This window comes from Crocodylus porosus, unplaced genomic scaffold, assembly GCF_001723895.1.
Source record: "Crocodylus porosus isolate Cpor-Errol unplaced genomic scaffold, CroPor_comp1, whole genome shotgun sequence".
NCBI classification, from domain to species: Eukaryota; Metazoa; Chordata; order Crocodylia; family Crocodylidae; genus Crocodylus; species Crocodylus porosus.
This window is the reverse complement of record NW_017728949.1, coordinates 41,668,648-41,683,087: the sequence shown is the minus strand read 5'-3', so window position 1 is coordinate 41,683,087 and position 14,440 is coordinate 41,668,648. Positions and strand designations below refer to the sequence as shown.

Below are 14,440 nucleotides of genomic sequence, written 5' to 3'. Positions count from 1 at the left end.
TGGAAAAACTAGATGTTCTCATTAGTCTGGTTCTGTATACCATAATTCAGACAGTTCTCCTACTTATTTCTCCTGCCATCTGAACAACAAACAATAATAATTCCTGAATGTCCTTGTACAGCCCAAAGCAAGAGGGCTTTTTGTCTGCCACCGACTGACTTTGACTACTACTTTTTACAGTGTGAAGGAGTTTAATAAATACTGCAATGGTCTTCATTTCATGGGACCACACTTCATACTACATTAACAGAAGACTTGGCCCTCAGAAAGGGCGATCAGAGATTACCAGCAAAAATGTTCAGAGATCTGGAAGACTTGATTTACAAGAAAAATTAAAATAACTTTAAGATTAAAATTAAAATAACCTTAAGTTTAAGCTGCAATTCTTATGAGAGTAAAGGAGGAGGACTTGAGGCTGTTTAAATAGAGAAAAAATAATGTTACTTAACCACTTTCTATGAAGATATGGCACTGATTTTTTCAGTGGATGGTTCTTATATCCTCTCTGAATTTCCACTCTGAAAGTCTCCTTTTCTTGTGTGGCTGATTTCTGTTTTTGTGGTATCACACACAGTTGCATGAAACCTAGATAAAGAGAACTGCAGTGATTTATCTGGTCTCACTGACTTCACTCAGAAAAACCTTTAAAGTTTAAACTGATATCTAACTAGGAGTTTAGGGTAAAAGCATAATGAGAGAACAGGTTACACCACAGTGGTGGATCCTATTAAGTGCTTTCTTGAACCTTCCTCTGAAACATCTGATGTGGTCTACTATCAGAGACAGGACAAAGGAGTTGTGATTCCTACATTTTCTATGTCAAATGCTCAGGAACAGAAGGCAGATTAGGAATATTATTTATTTAACAAATTATCCTATGGTTTCATGTGTTCCCTAAATTCCTGTTTTTCCAGCCAACACGGATAGGAAGGAAGTTCAAACTATCCTGAGAATGTTTCTTTCCTGTTTGGAGCAGGAAACAATAAATAGCCCATAAGAAAGTCTGCTCAAATCCAGTTTTATTAATTGAAATGCTTTTAGGGCTGAACATCCATATTTGTCTGTAGTGCTAATCCAAAACTAGCTCATTGAGATTTGCCCATAAGTAATTACTAAACTGCAAGCAACTAAGCAATATCCTTATGAAAATATTACTCAACAGCCCAAAACACAGCACTGTTGCAATTATTAAGTATAGTCTTTTGGCTCCTTACTGAAGAATATTGCATTAATTGATCTTTCATAAGGGAGAAAAGTCTTCTATTACAAAATGAAATTATGTCAGGTAAATAGTGTTATAACAAGATGCAATTTTACTGGTGGTATAGAAAAAGATGAAATGGCAAACTAGAAGGTGAAATAGCACATCATAATTATATAATGCATTTTTCATCATTTATACAAAATTAAGAAAAATTCTACCCTAAAATGTAATTTACTACAATTACATATAAAATATGTCTTCTTCCAGTAGGGGGAGCTCTAACTCTGGAAACACTTCCATACTTGCTGAAGCTTTTATTACCTGAGTGAACCATTGCATATACTCTTCCACCTATGTGTGACAAACTCTTCTATCCCAGTTGTCTGTAATATGACCACTATACATAATTTCACCAAACAAGTAACAGAGATCTTCCCAGGGTACCTAAAACAAGAAAGGTATTTTTTTTAATGCAAGATTTAACTCTAAAAGAAACGAAATAATTATGTATCCAAATAGCAGAGGCTAGTTAGTATACAGGGCTTGTTATCCTCAGTGAAGAAGGATTCAAATCTGTCTGCCAGTCAGGTTCAGAACAGTTGATGGGGCAGAAAATTTCCAACATTCTATATGTCACACTAGAGAGGTCACACAAAGTCACCCTTCACAGAATGTGTTAATCATCTTTAAAATTTGTATTACAAATACAGGCTCAGTGTTGCACACATAGGAAACAACGGGATTAGGTACAGCACATTTATCAAAGGATTATCAAAGTAGGCACATGCCTCCTTAAATGGGTTTAAGGAAACGCAAAAATACCTGAGAATTTGCTTCTAGGTAGTTGTAGAGAACACTGGCAGAAATTGTGAGGTCCCCATTGCAAAATGGGTACTTTCTGTTCCAGCCCAGAGGTCCAAATTTGTGCTGCTCAGCCACACAGGCATGAAAGTAGCAACATGAAAACAGAATAGTCTTGAATTCTTGTTCTCGGGTGCTCTGATGAAGAATATTCTGAAAGATCAGAGAGACTGGAATTGTTAAAGAGACACCGTCAATTTGAAAATTGCACTTCTGTAAGAAGACTGCACCTCCTAGAGTTATCAGTAACACTGGAAAGGACTGGCAGAAGTTAGTGACGAAAATATTTTCATAATATTTGCCAGCATGTTTACTTGGGAATTTGTTAGCAGTTACTGAATCTTTTTTCGTCTGTATAGTCAGCTAGCCATTTTTGTTGCTTAAAAAGACTTTTATGAACATCAGTAGACAATAAGAAAAACCTTTGCAATTTTTAGTAAAAATAAGAGAAAATGTCAGAACATACAACCTAAAACACTAACCACCAAAAATAGATTTTTTGCTACTGTTCAATTTTAAAAAAATCATAGTTGATGGTCTTTCTTTAATGTGATTACTCATATTAAAGAGCTAATCAATTTCTATGACTACTGTGTAACATATCTGACAGTTATTACTATCTATATTTATAGGCATCTAATAAATACCTTTAAGAAAAAATATTTTCACTGAAACATATTGATAATAACAAGGTAAAAAGTAGAGAGAAAAATATGATAACTTAGCAGCCAAAGGGTTGTTTCATATTATATATGACTAAAACATTTTGAACAAGATACATGGCAGATATTAACTGACATAGTTCCTTTGATTTAAAAAATGTTCATTGATGTATAGTAGCTGAGAGTCCGATCTGAGTACACAATGTAGTCAACGCATAAAATATTCCAGTGTCCTGAGGAAAAAAAATCCATGTTCTCACATTGCAAGGAAAAGCAAACTAAACTAAATTAAACCAAACCAAAATAAATCTGAATTCTCTACTACACCAATTACCTTCAACGAGTGCAAATCCTTAGTGAACACAGGCATTCATTTAACCCGAAGCTATATCTGATGCTTTAGAATTAGAAGAACTTAATTCGTGTTTGATGTTCTTTTTGTGCTTGAGATACAGTTACATCACAGTTGGATATTTTGTGAATCTTTGGAAAATAAAAACATATTCTGTTTTACTTTCTCATATCCTGCTGCAGCCACTAGTGACTTGGCCATTAAAAATGGCTTTAAAGCAATAAGTATAACAATCCTAATTTTGTATTTTATTACTACTGCAATGTTTTACTTGCCTGGTCAAAATTATCCAGTGCAGCATGAAGATTAGCCAGCATTCCAGTTGGTGGCTCATTGGTTATTTTAACAGAGTTTTCCAAAATCCCTTGTGGAATGAGATGTTCTTTAGGAGTAGGGGCAGGTTCAGCACTCATAAAAGCCCGATAATCTGGGTGACTTCCTTCACTGTGTTTCTCCAGTAATTTTTCTAATGTATCAAGCCACTTTGCTACAAGATAAATATTCTGAAGGGAAGGAAAAATAGGCTTCCCAGTGAGCTATTGATTTGAAATATGAAACATTTTATTGATACAGGCAAAACCCAGATATAAGTAAGCAGTTTAATACTGCACAATATTTGAAAAAAATCATGTGCATCTGTTTAGTACAATATACTGCATAATGACAGCAATCTTCCCTGTTTGTATCTATTCATCTGATTATACAAAGTAACAATTCTTTTTGCTACACGCTTATTTACTAAAGGATTTTTTTTAATGGATAATAAATTAGTAAATCAGATAGCATGTGTTTGGGAAAATACTATAGTCAACTCCCAACCGCACAGGGTAGTTGCAATTCATATTTTATGTGATATTCAATGATACAATATCTTACTATGAAGTTATGCACTTCCCTTCTGCCCAAGACAAAGGACATTTTTAATCATGACTTAAAACTGCTTTACCTAGACAAACATTACTTTCAAATACTTCAGTTTTTAACACTGCAATGCAGCAGTGATGTAATGAAGAGCTTTGACTTACTTGAAGTATAACCCAACGGCCTCCTTTTGATGCTTTCTCCATAGCTATTTCTGCTATGGCTTCCTGTCCTTGACCCAAAGATACATTGTGAAGTTTCCTGAGTCAATGGTAAATTCAAGCTTGTACCCTAAACAGAACAATATACTGTAAGACTTCAAGCCAAATACAGATAAGTGTTCTAACATGTATGGGTTCTACATGTGGCACTGTAATTGCACGCATCATAGGAGTCACCAATTAAACAAATCCCTCCAAAATATGAGATATCATTGCATCTTATTTATTAGTGCATTCTATTGCTTTTGTGTTAGATATAATGTATTAGTAACATTTGCAGATAAAATAGGCAGCAGAACCACAACTTCATCATACATGTAAGCATGCACTAAAATGCATTTGCTTATACTGTAAGGTAGATTAATCTAAGGAAAATAGAAAAGCAAATTCTGACATAAACAATGTATACTGGCTGAGGTGGCTGCACAGTCTATCTTGCATGCAGTGCAAGGAGTTAGCCAGAAGTAATTCCATTGAAACTGTGGAGGGTTTTGTTAAGAGGATAGATAAACTGAATTTAGCATATCCAACTCCCATCAAAGTAATTGGGTCATACTGTTTCTTAGTTATAACAATGTGAAACTGTTGACTTGCATTCCTGTAAGTGAGAAGCGAAGCTCATTTCACCACTTAGCTTACATTCTGACATGTTAATGCAATAAAAAAGAATTGGAATGCATACTCTTTCATGAAACTTGTAGTTCCTGACTCACTCAGTTTACTATGTTCATTATACAAATACCTTGTAAGGTGAATGTGTCAAGAACTACAAGTATCATAATACAGTATATATTCCAAATTTATTTTTTTATGCATTCACATGTGACAGAATTCAACAATAGTTGAAATTCCTCCTTTATTTTTCTGGAGGCATCAATTGTAATGGTATTAATTAGGAGGGATTCTTCTGGTATGTTAATATAATAATTCAATAGGAGTTCTGCTCTTCAGCAGCAAGTGTGTTAGCTTATAAGAATTTTCTTTCGGTGTAATTTTAACAAATATGTCAGGTCTGGACTTACCTAATGATTCTACATCTTTCAGTGGGTCAGTTCCTGGAGGTAAAAAGAAAAATAGTAAGGAAGCAGAACTGCTGTCTCGAAAGGATTTAATGAATTATGTACTATACCTCTTTACATACTGTGTTCCAAGTTTCTTCCACAAAGTTCCTATGAAGTAGTAGTGATAGATTATAAATTATCAGGGAAACTAACATTTCAGATTGATAGAAAAAATACATCTGTTATGTAATTTTTATTATGACTTATATTTAGTGGCAATCCAAACAGAATGTGCTTAAGAATCACTCAGAGGTAAAATCTGTTCTTCAAAGTGTTAAACCAAATAATCCAACCTGACAGCATAAGTTATCTAATCTTTCATGGTTCACATCATTATTAGCTTCTGGAAGGAACTTTTTGCTTTCTATTCTTGTGGAAATTTCTCTTTCTGTGGGCATTCTGACTCTACCACTTTTTTCCATCACCCAAGCCATGTAATTCATCCATAAAACTCATTGTCTAAAGATGGAGAAACAAACAAATATACGCATACCTTCCACATTTGTCTTGTAGCACTATGCATTCTGAACAGCAGAAAACTCCAAAGTATTTGCAAAAAATTGTCTTTTAAAATAGTATATTCACGAGGATCAAATTCTTTATTCATAAGTAAAAGCTGCAAAACAAAACAACTACATAATTAACTGAACAAATCTCTTTATATTGCCTATAACTCTTTAAGTTTTGGGGGGCTTTAGGAGCCTATTCATGGCCAAATCCGCAGGTCTAGAAGTTTTTTATAAATACAAGATTTAGACTTTTGGCATCAAAATATATGCAACTTTTTTACAAAAATATTCTTTACTACACGCGACTCAACTCACAGTTGAAAAGTGAACAAAATGCATACTAACCTATTTAAACTGAACTGATATCAACTTGAACCTTCCCTTAATTTTTTAATCCAATTCTAAACATAAAACTTTTCTCAAATTCAAAATATTTAACTGCTCCTGCTAGATTTTTTACTTCATCTATGTTTCTTTTGCACATGATGCCAGATGTAGAAAAATGAAAATGTAGCAAAAAGTGTGTTCTTATAGATGTGTCTGTGTCAGTCAAAACCAGATAGTATTGGAACATCATGTTAACATTCCAGATCAAAGCAGCATAAATACCTAACTACATTTTTGGAGGGTTATTAAAGTTGAATATGAACCATTAAGATTAATTCATTGTCAGCTTTAAGCAACTGTTGCATGGAAATTAAAAGAAAGCACAAAACTACTATTTATTGTCTCATGGAAGCATGTCGTATACCAGCATTGATATTTACTTAGTAAACTTGCCCAGCTAGTTATTAGTAGTCACTGCAAACCAACCAGCCAGAAAACTGGACAAAAATAAGGTTGACTGCAATTGCCCCTTTTGAAATGGAATGGGAATTCTGAGAGGGGAGGGGAGGATTCCCTGCCCCTGGTGGAATTCATTATTCTCTAGAAACTGGTACACCAACCCTGGCTCATGAATATACTTTAGAATAGGAAATGTTTTGCCTTTGAAACACACCAGATTACATGTAGCTTCAAAAGGTGTTCATGGGGAAGATACTCTGGGGATCACCTTACAAGGGTTTTATTTCTTGTGTGCAAATTAGTCAGTTAAAAAAAAAAACTGGTCCTCTCAGTCCTCAAATCTACCACTGCATATACCATTTGTAAAATGGGGGATAGGAAGAAAAAGAACACCCCCCCACTCCAAAAAAAAATTAAAGAATGTGTCTAAAAAAATCAAGTGAAGAGTTTCAGAGGAAGAAATAAGGAGCGGTTCAGCGGCTGAGATATGCACTAAAATTTGGATGGATTTTTGAGGCATTTCAAAAACCTTCTTTTTTCAGTTTCAGCAGGGGCTTATTGAAACGGCTACATTTTCCAAGTGGCAGACAGACAATAGCATCTAAATTATTTTTAAGAAAGCACCCACAGCATTATGATGACTATAGCTAAATCCATCTTAAAGGGGGGAAAGAGGTCAACAAATGTGTCGAGCTCTTTGTGTAATGCCTCACTGACATTTTCCACCTCTCTCTCAGCCAGCTTTTTTTTTTTTTTTTTTTTGAGCAACCTGGTAAAATGCACTAAAGGATTTAAGGTTATCGTCTGTCTCTCTCTAACTTCTGACATCTTTTTATGACAATAAAGAGTCACAGCCAACTGTAACAGGAGGGCAACACAATGAATCCTGGTAAGCCACGGAGGGAGTGTTTTTTCAACTTTGCTGTCCCTTTGCCCCCATTTCTTCCTCACAGAACAGAAGTGCCATCTGTTCCTAGCCCTAACATGCATGTATTTGATTTCTATTCAGTAATAGCTAGCTGAGGAAAAAGATTATCAAGTGATCTAAAGCACCCATCAGCATTAGCAGTCTCTCCCATCCAATGTATTTTGTTTGCACCTCCGAAGATTTATAGATAAAATGGAGGCAGACAAGTGCTGTAATTGCTTAGAATTATCCTTCTCTCTGGTAGAAGACCATATGTTCAAAGGTAAAGAATATGGCTAGAATAAGAAAATATGGGGCTCTGAGGTTAGAAAAATTTAGGAAATTCAAATGAGAGCATTGGTGTTCAGCTTATACAGCCTAGCCTGCATTCATGTAACAAAATGGTATTGTTTAGTGCTGCAGTATCAAGATGCTACATTAGAACATGTCATTACCTAGCAGGTATGTATTGTGATGCAAGGTCACCTTGCAATGGTGCAAACATCTGCATGTCTTTAGGCTTGTTTGTTAATATTAAAGCAAGACTATTCCAAAAACCAGTTCTGTAAAAATGTTACAAGTATACCTCAGTCAATGAGTCCAGCTAAAATTGGTTCAGTTTAAAAGATTTTTTTCTAAGTGCCAGCTCAGGGAACTCAACTGGAGATCTGAAAGTCAAGCTGGTTTCCTTATTCCAGTCTTGTTATTGGGAATGTTCCTCAGGTTGGAAACTGGCATCATCTTTGTGCCACTATAAACATTTTCATGGTGGCACAAAGCCCAAGGCTAATGAACATTCACGCCCCATATCCCGCCACAAATGTCCAAAACTGTGGCCATGACACTAGATGATATAAATATCTCCTGCTTTTTTCAGTGAACATCTGCTTGCCTTATGGTGGTTGAGTGCAGGCAGCTTGGAGCTGCCTGCATGCTCCAACCGTCCAGAACAGGCACTCCCAGGGCTCCAGGGACCCAGTCCTGTGAATCATGGGAATTCCCCTGCAGGATTGGATCCCTGAAGCCCTGGCAGCACCTGCCCAGGAGTCCTGGCTCACACATATCATGCTGCCACACCCCAACTCATGACAATAGGTAACTTTGTGTTACTCAGTGTAGCAAACCATCTGTGCTGGGACATATCCTGACACAGCTGATCCCACTCCAAGGACAATGGCTGTTTACAACCTTGGTTATACCTAGTGCCACCCATTGGCTATAATGGAGTGTGGCACCAAGTATCACTTAGGGTTTGATTTTGTTTTGTGTTGGAAACAAACATGATGATTCTGTTGAGGACCTGCAAGCTAGAATGAAGTTTTGTTGGAGGTCTTTGTGCAGCAGTGGTAAAAAGAAAAAAAAGGAGAAAAATGCATTTTGTAACCCAGATAAACAGACATGACAAAGATCTACTGGGACAGGTGGCATCAATTTTACTTACTGACTTCAGCCTTCTTAGTTTTCTGATGCCTGCCTCATTCCTTACTCTTATTTTTGGCCCCTCCCCATCCCTCTCCCTCTATATCCATGATCACTCTGCCCATCTCTCTTCAGTGCCTCACCCTCCTCCCAGTATCTTTTTCTGCTGACCCCTTTACCAAATAAAGCAGCTCCTATATGACTAGGGAATGTCTACTTCATCAGATACTTGCTTTTTCCCAATGGAACAGAGGAACAGAGCAGGGAGGAGGCTGGACAAAAGAGAATGGAAAATACAGAAGCTGCATGCCCCTACAGTGAAACTAGCTTGCGCTATGGTAAGTCCATCATGCACAGCTAGAAAAATGCTTAAAATTGGGCCGGCTATGGCATTGAATGCAGAACTCAAGAAAGCCATGTTTGATTTCAACTATGATTATTTTATTCAAGTACAATAGTGTATAGGCAAGAGTCTGACACTGATCTGTCTGGGAAGCCTACTGAGCTCTACATTGTCAAAACATGTGAGACAACATTTCATTTTCCCAAATTTCCATTAATTCCTTGTCCCATTCTATTCCCTTTTATCCTACACCACGATGACATTTTGAAGCACATTTTAGGAGCTTAATTTGATCAAATGATCCAAAGGAACTCCCAATAGACAGCCATGATTTAACGCTAGATCTGTTCTAGCAGTTGGCATTTCTGACAATGAAATTTGGTTCTGCTTCAGTTCGTTCTGAGATAATAAATGTTGTTTTCCATACAAGCCAGGAGTGCTCATTGCTTTTGCACTTCAATTAGCAACATAACAAACAAATGCAGAGCTCAGTCTTACAAGGTGCTGGACCATACTAAACTTACACTGCCTTTCACAGAGAATAGAACATACTCTGCACCTTGCTAAATAAAACCCTAATGTATCTCCCAATGTGTGAGATTAAAGGTGACCCACAAAGGACCTGGAAGAAGTTGGGGACCACCTGAAGGACTGGTTTAGTGTGAATGGTGTTCAGACCACCTGAACATCACTCATGCTAAATCACCACCATATTTTGGCTTCTGAATAGCAGCTTCTTATGCCCTTCTTCCCCATTGCTATATGGGCTCAGCTTTCCTCTCTACAACACAGGTGCAAAAAGCCAAACTAACTCCTTCCTAAAGTGACCTGATCACTCCAGGATCTGGCAGCTCGCACTCTAGAAGATCCTGGACTCCTTTCTTCTGTACCCATTTTATTGTTCAAAGGGAACTTGGAGCTTGTGGGAAGGGTGATACCCTGTGGCCTGCTTATACTGTCAACTCTGAGCCAAGAAGAAGGATGGTGAATAAAAACATCCTCAGAGAAAACACGACTTTTTGTATGTATGTGTGTATGTGTAAGTTAAATATATTTTTTAAAGTGCTGTATACTTAATTAGAGATTGTTACACAGTGCCTTTCCCTCTCTTCTCACTTTGGGTTAACAGATAATTGCCATAGGGGCTCAGTATATATTTTAAAATAAGCCTGGCTCCCAGGGTTTGATCCCAGCCCAATTTCTCCCTCCCCCACTGGGAAGGGAGGAGGACCTTGTTGAACATTACACTTAGCATGTGTTATATTTGGATTGTAGTCAGCATTAACATGACTTAGAACATTTTCTGAGCAGTCATATGTTAATGCCAACTACAATCTAAATATAGATATTGGAGTCTTGAGCTGGCTCTGTTGTGTCCCCAGGACTAAAATCAAGCTGATTTTTTATTTTAGCCCTGGGATTATACATTCTGCTGTGGTGTGGGGACTGGGAGCAACACCTGCATGGCATGGGAGTTGGTCCCAGCTCCTGTACTGCCCCAGAGCTGGTTCTCCTGTGCTCTGTGGGGGCTAAGACCAGCTCCTGTAGTCTGCCGATGTCACTCCCAGTCCCCACATGGCACCAGAGCCTTGAACTATCAAGGCTTTAATGTGGTGGGGGGATGTTTGTTAGGCTCCTCCGGCCTTGCAGTTCAAAGTTCCAATGTGATAAGGAGACTAGGAGCAGCTTTGTTGGGCTCCCTCCCACCCCCTCCTCCCCCGACTTCACTGCAGTGTCCTGATCATATTACCTCCGTGGAGCATTCCAACATTAGCGCAACACGTGTTAGGTAATATGATCTGGAGATACTCCTCCCTGGAAAAGGCTTAATTTTACTGCACTCAGATGGCACTTAGCATGTGCTTTACTGCTTGAATGCTCAGATGCTATCAGGGTAAGTGTAATTACATATGCTAAGTTTAATGTGTAACTAGGCCTGGATACATCTCAAGGGCAGCTCACAGAAGATTGGGGGAAGGCAAATCATTAGGTCAACACTACCTCTTCTAACCAGTGATTTAAAAATATATTTGAGGGGAGGAGGGAGGAAAGGATGGTGACTGAGCATGTACACATTCACACACATAAATGCTTTTCAGGATGATACCTGGAAAGCTAACCAGGCTGTGAAAGTAAGCTTGTCTCTTTCAAACAGACCACGACTGATGTAAATGAAAGTGGAGTATGTTACACAGTCGATCAGGTTGTTTACCCTCTCCTTCACATTGTCAGAGGGTTCTGCCTGCTGAACTGCTTTGTGAAATACAATATTAAAAGCCTGCAACAGGAGGGAGACAAGCGTATAAGCCAATAGTAACACTAGATTAAAACAGCAGCACACAAACATATTGATCTCTTCCTGAATAGTAACCTTGAGTGAGAACTGATACATTGGATTGATTTTATTCAGCTCATCCATGAGGAAGTAGAGCAAGGAAGCTCTGGCTGCTACTGGGCGATAATGCTTACAACTCTCATTGATCTTTACTTGGTTGACTTTTGCTTCCAAAACCTGCAGTATATCAGAGGAACAAAAACTCTGTGTTAACAGCTAGACCTGGGCTGAACATGATTCAGCAAGCAGCAAGGGAATGGAAGCATTGGAAAAAGCCAGAAGACTTGAAAATAGTGGAGGTAGCAATGGCTTTTGGTTGTAATTTTGCGAAGTGGTAGATGCTAGGTATTCTCAATTCCCACTGCTGTCAATGAGATTGGAAAGCACTCAGGACCCTAAGCAGATGTTAGCATTTAGAAGAACCAGCATGTTGAAGAGCCCACAAGATTGAAGACATTAATTTTTTTCTCTTTTTCAGTTACCTGGAATATTAAAATTGTGTGTGAAATTAGGCATTCAAAGAAGCCAGTCCTAAAAATGTTTGACAGGCAGCCTGCCTAGGAGGGGCAGTAGAACTCTGAGTGCAGACATAGGATTGGGTCCAAAATATTTCATTTCAAACATTTTGTTTTTTAATGCTCAAACATTTTAAAGAAGCACAAAAACCAAGCCAGCAGGCAAGAAAAGATGTCAGCGATTACTTCCCCTCAATGGTTTCATGTGAATGTAGAATAGACAGAACACACAGAAAGTATCCAGCTACTTAAATAAGCCCATGGCAAATGCAGCTGCTTGTGGTATGCTAGAACATCTGCAGGAACACAACACTTATGCAGAATTATACACATTAGAAATGTGACTTTAGATGGAAAGCAGCTTAGTTATGAAAGCAACATACATCCATGTTATAAAAGCTTTCCCCAACCCCTTTCTCTTCCTCTCTTGATGTCATTTTTACCAAAGCCTACTGTTTTTCCTTGTAGTAAAGGTTGTAAGGTCAGGGTAAAAAATAGTTAATTAATTCAGGATTTGGTCCTTTTTTGTATTAATATCTAGTATGCAGTTGTATCTCTACCGGAGCATGAAGCTACCAAAAGAACTGTACACAGTACTAAGGGTCTGAATTTCCATTCCTCTGCTCATGACAATGCAAAGCAATCAATAGGAATGCCACCATTCCAATTTTTCCACTGTTGTAAATGACCACCGTAGACTAGAGAATGAGGCCCCAAATGTGACATTTTGTGGAAAAGGGGCAACTCCTCTTTTCTTCCTTACTAGTCCTAGCTAAATTATCAGCTTTGCATTCAAGCATAACCATTTGGGAATTCTAAATAGTTCTTTTAAACTCCACACTGTCGCAACAAACTGCTAATACAAAGAGCTTTACTACTTTAGGCTATTTGTTGGCTTCTTTTTCAAGAAGTCCTTAACTTAGTTTTTGCAGTGTTGTTTAAAGCCTGCTGCTACTTTATCCATACAGGTTCTTTTTTGTTACCTACAGTTTTATTAAAATAGGGACTGACAGGGGAAAATATAGCATTTGTTTTATGTAAATAAGATTATTTAGGGAATATTGATATACATCACATTGTCACCACAACAGGACAAACACAGGACAAACTGGCTGTTAATATGCAGATTCACCTATTCCCAGGTTCTTTGGAAATATCTTGCTTGCAGTCACTTTGGCTAGGGACAGATACTACACATAAACCTGCTAAGTGATCAGAAATTGGTTTAAATGTGTAACAGAACAGATGTTCAATGTACATAAACCAGTTTGAAAATGGCAGAAATCAGTTTGAGATAAACCTGGTTGACTGTAGCATCAGACTTAACTGATTTGGCTCAAACTGGTTTATGCAATGTCTGTCCCAGACGCCTTGCTGGTTTAAGTTAAAAACATCCTGGCCTGCTTTCTGGGCTGAGCAGGGCTCTCTGCTCCACAGCAGGGATGGCCCTTCCCCTCTGCTCCATGGCTGGAGCTTGGCACAGAATTGCAGGTATAGTGGGGTCTGCTGGCTTCCCTGTGATCACCTCTCCCTCTTCCCCACCCACCACTCACTCCTTAAGCAGAGATCCCTTCCTCCTCTCTGCTACAGCACAGACCATAGCCTGCATGTGGTATGCTAGCTAATGCCAAGAGGTGTCTTTATGTGTGTCTCTCTCCAATTTCACTGGGATAGGCAGACAGAATAGTGACTGCTTAGTGCTTTTGGAGCTAACCTCAGGTCAGCCAGTAAGCTGTTTAAGAAGTTTGAAGTAATGTGGAGAGAGGCTAGTTTTGCTAATTGGGTGATAAAAATTGTTATCATGTTATCACTGCCCCCCCCACCCTTCTGGTTTACTCGCCTATAATTTTGCTGCAGACAGTATGATGAAGCAGGGAGGGAGAGTGAAAAGCTCCCCCCACCTCCCCTTGCCTCAGAGTACTAGCCTGGGGCTAGGGGCTGGCAACACTCCCTTCCCTTGAACAGCCCGCGGGGAAAAGCCTGGGGCTGTGCAGGCAGACATCCCTAATGAGAGAGTCCTGCTCAGCTCCCTGTAGAAGGGAAAGCAGGGCTGCACTAGCACGCCTTGGTTTCTAGCCTGAGCCACTGCAGGCATGTGCCTGAACTTCCTCAGTCTAGAGAGAATGTCTGTCCAGTTTCAAACCAGTTCAGCTTAGTCAGATTAGACTAATCTACAAAGATTGAACTGATTCAGGCTTAGGCTTTTTTGAATGTCTTTAGGATAGCTTGGGCATGATACATACACATAGGGAATCAGGCCCAAGCATGTCCTCTTCTGCACAGCATAGATTTCATAGACATTAGGGCTGGAAGGGACTTCGGGAGATCATCGAGTCCAGCCCCCTGCCCAAAGGGCAGGAAGTCAGCTGGGGTCATAGGATCCCAGCAAGATAAGCATCCAATT

The 14,440-nt window shown here is 38.6% G+C and overlaps 1 pseudogene; it reads right to left on the bottom strand.

Moving 5' to 3' along the window:
* The window catches only part of LOC109322484, a 281,987-nt pseudogene that overhangs the window by 20,398 nt on the left and 247,149 nt on the right, over positions 1-14,440 (bottom strand).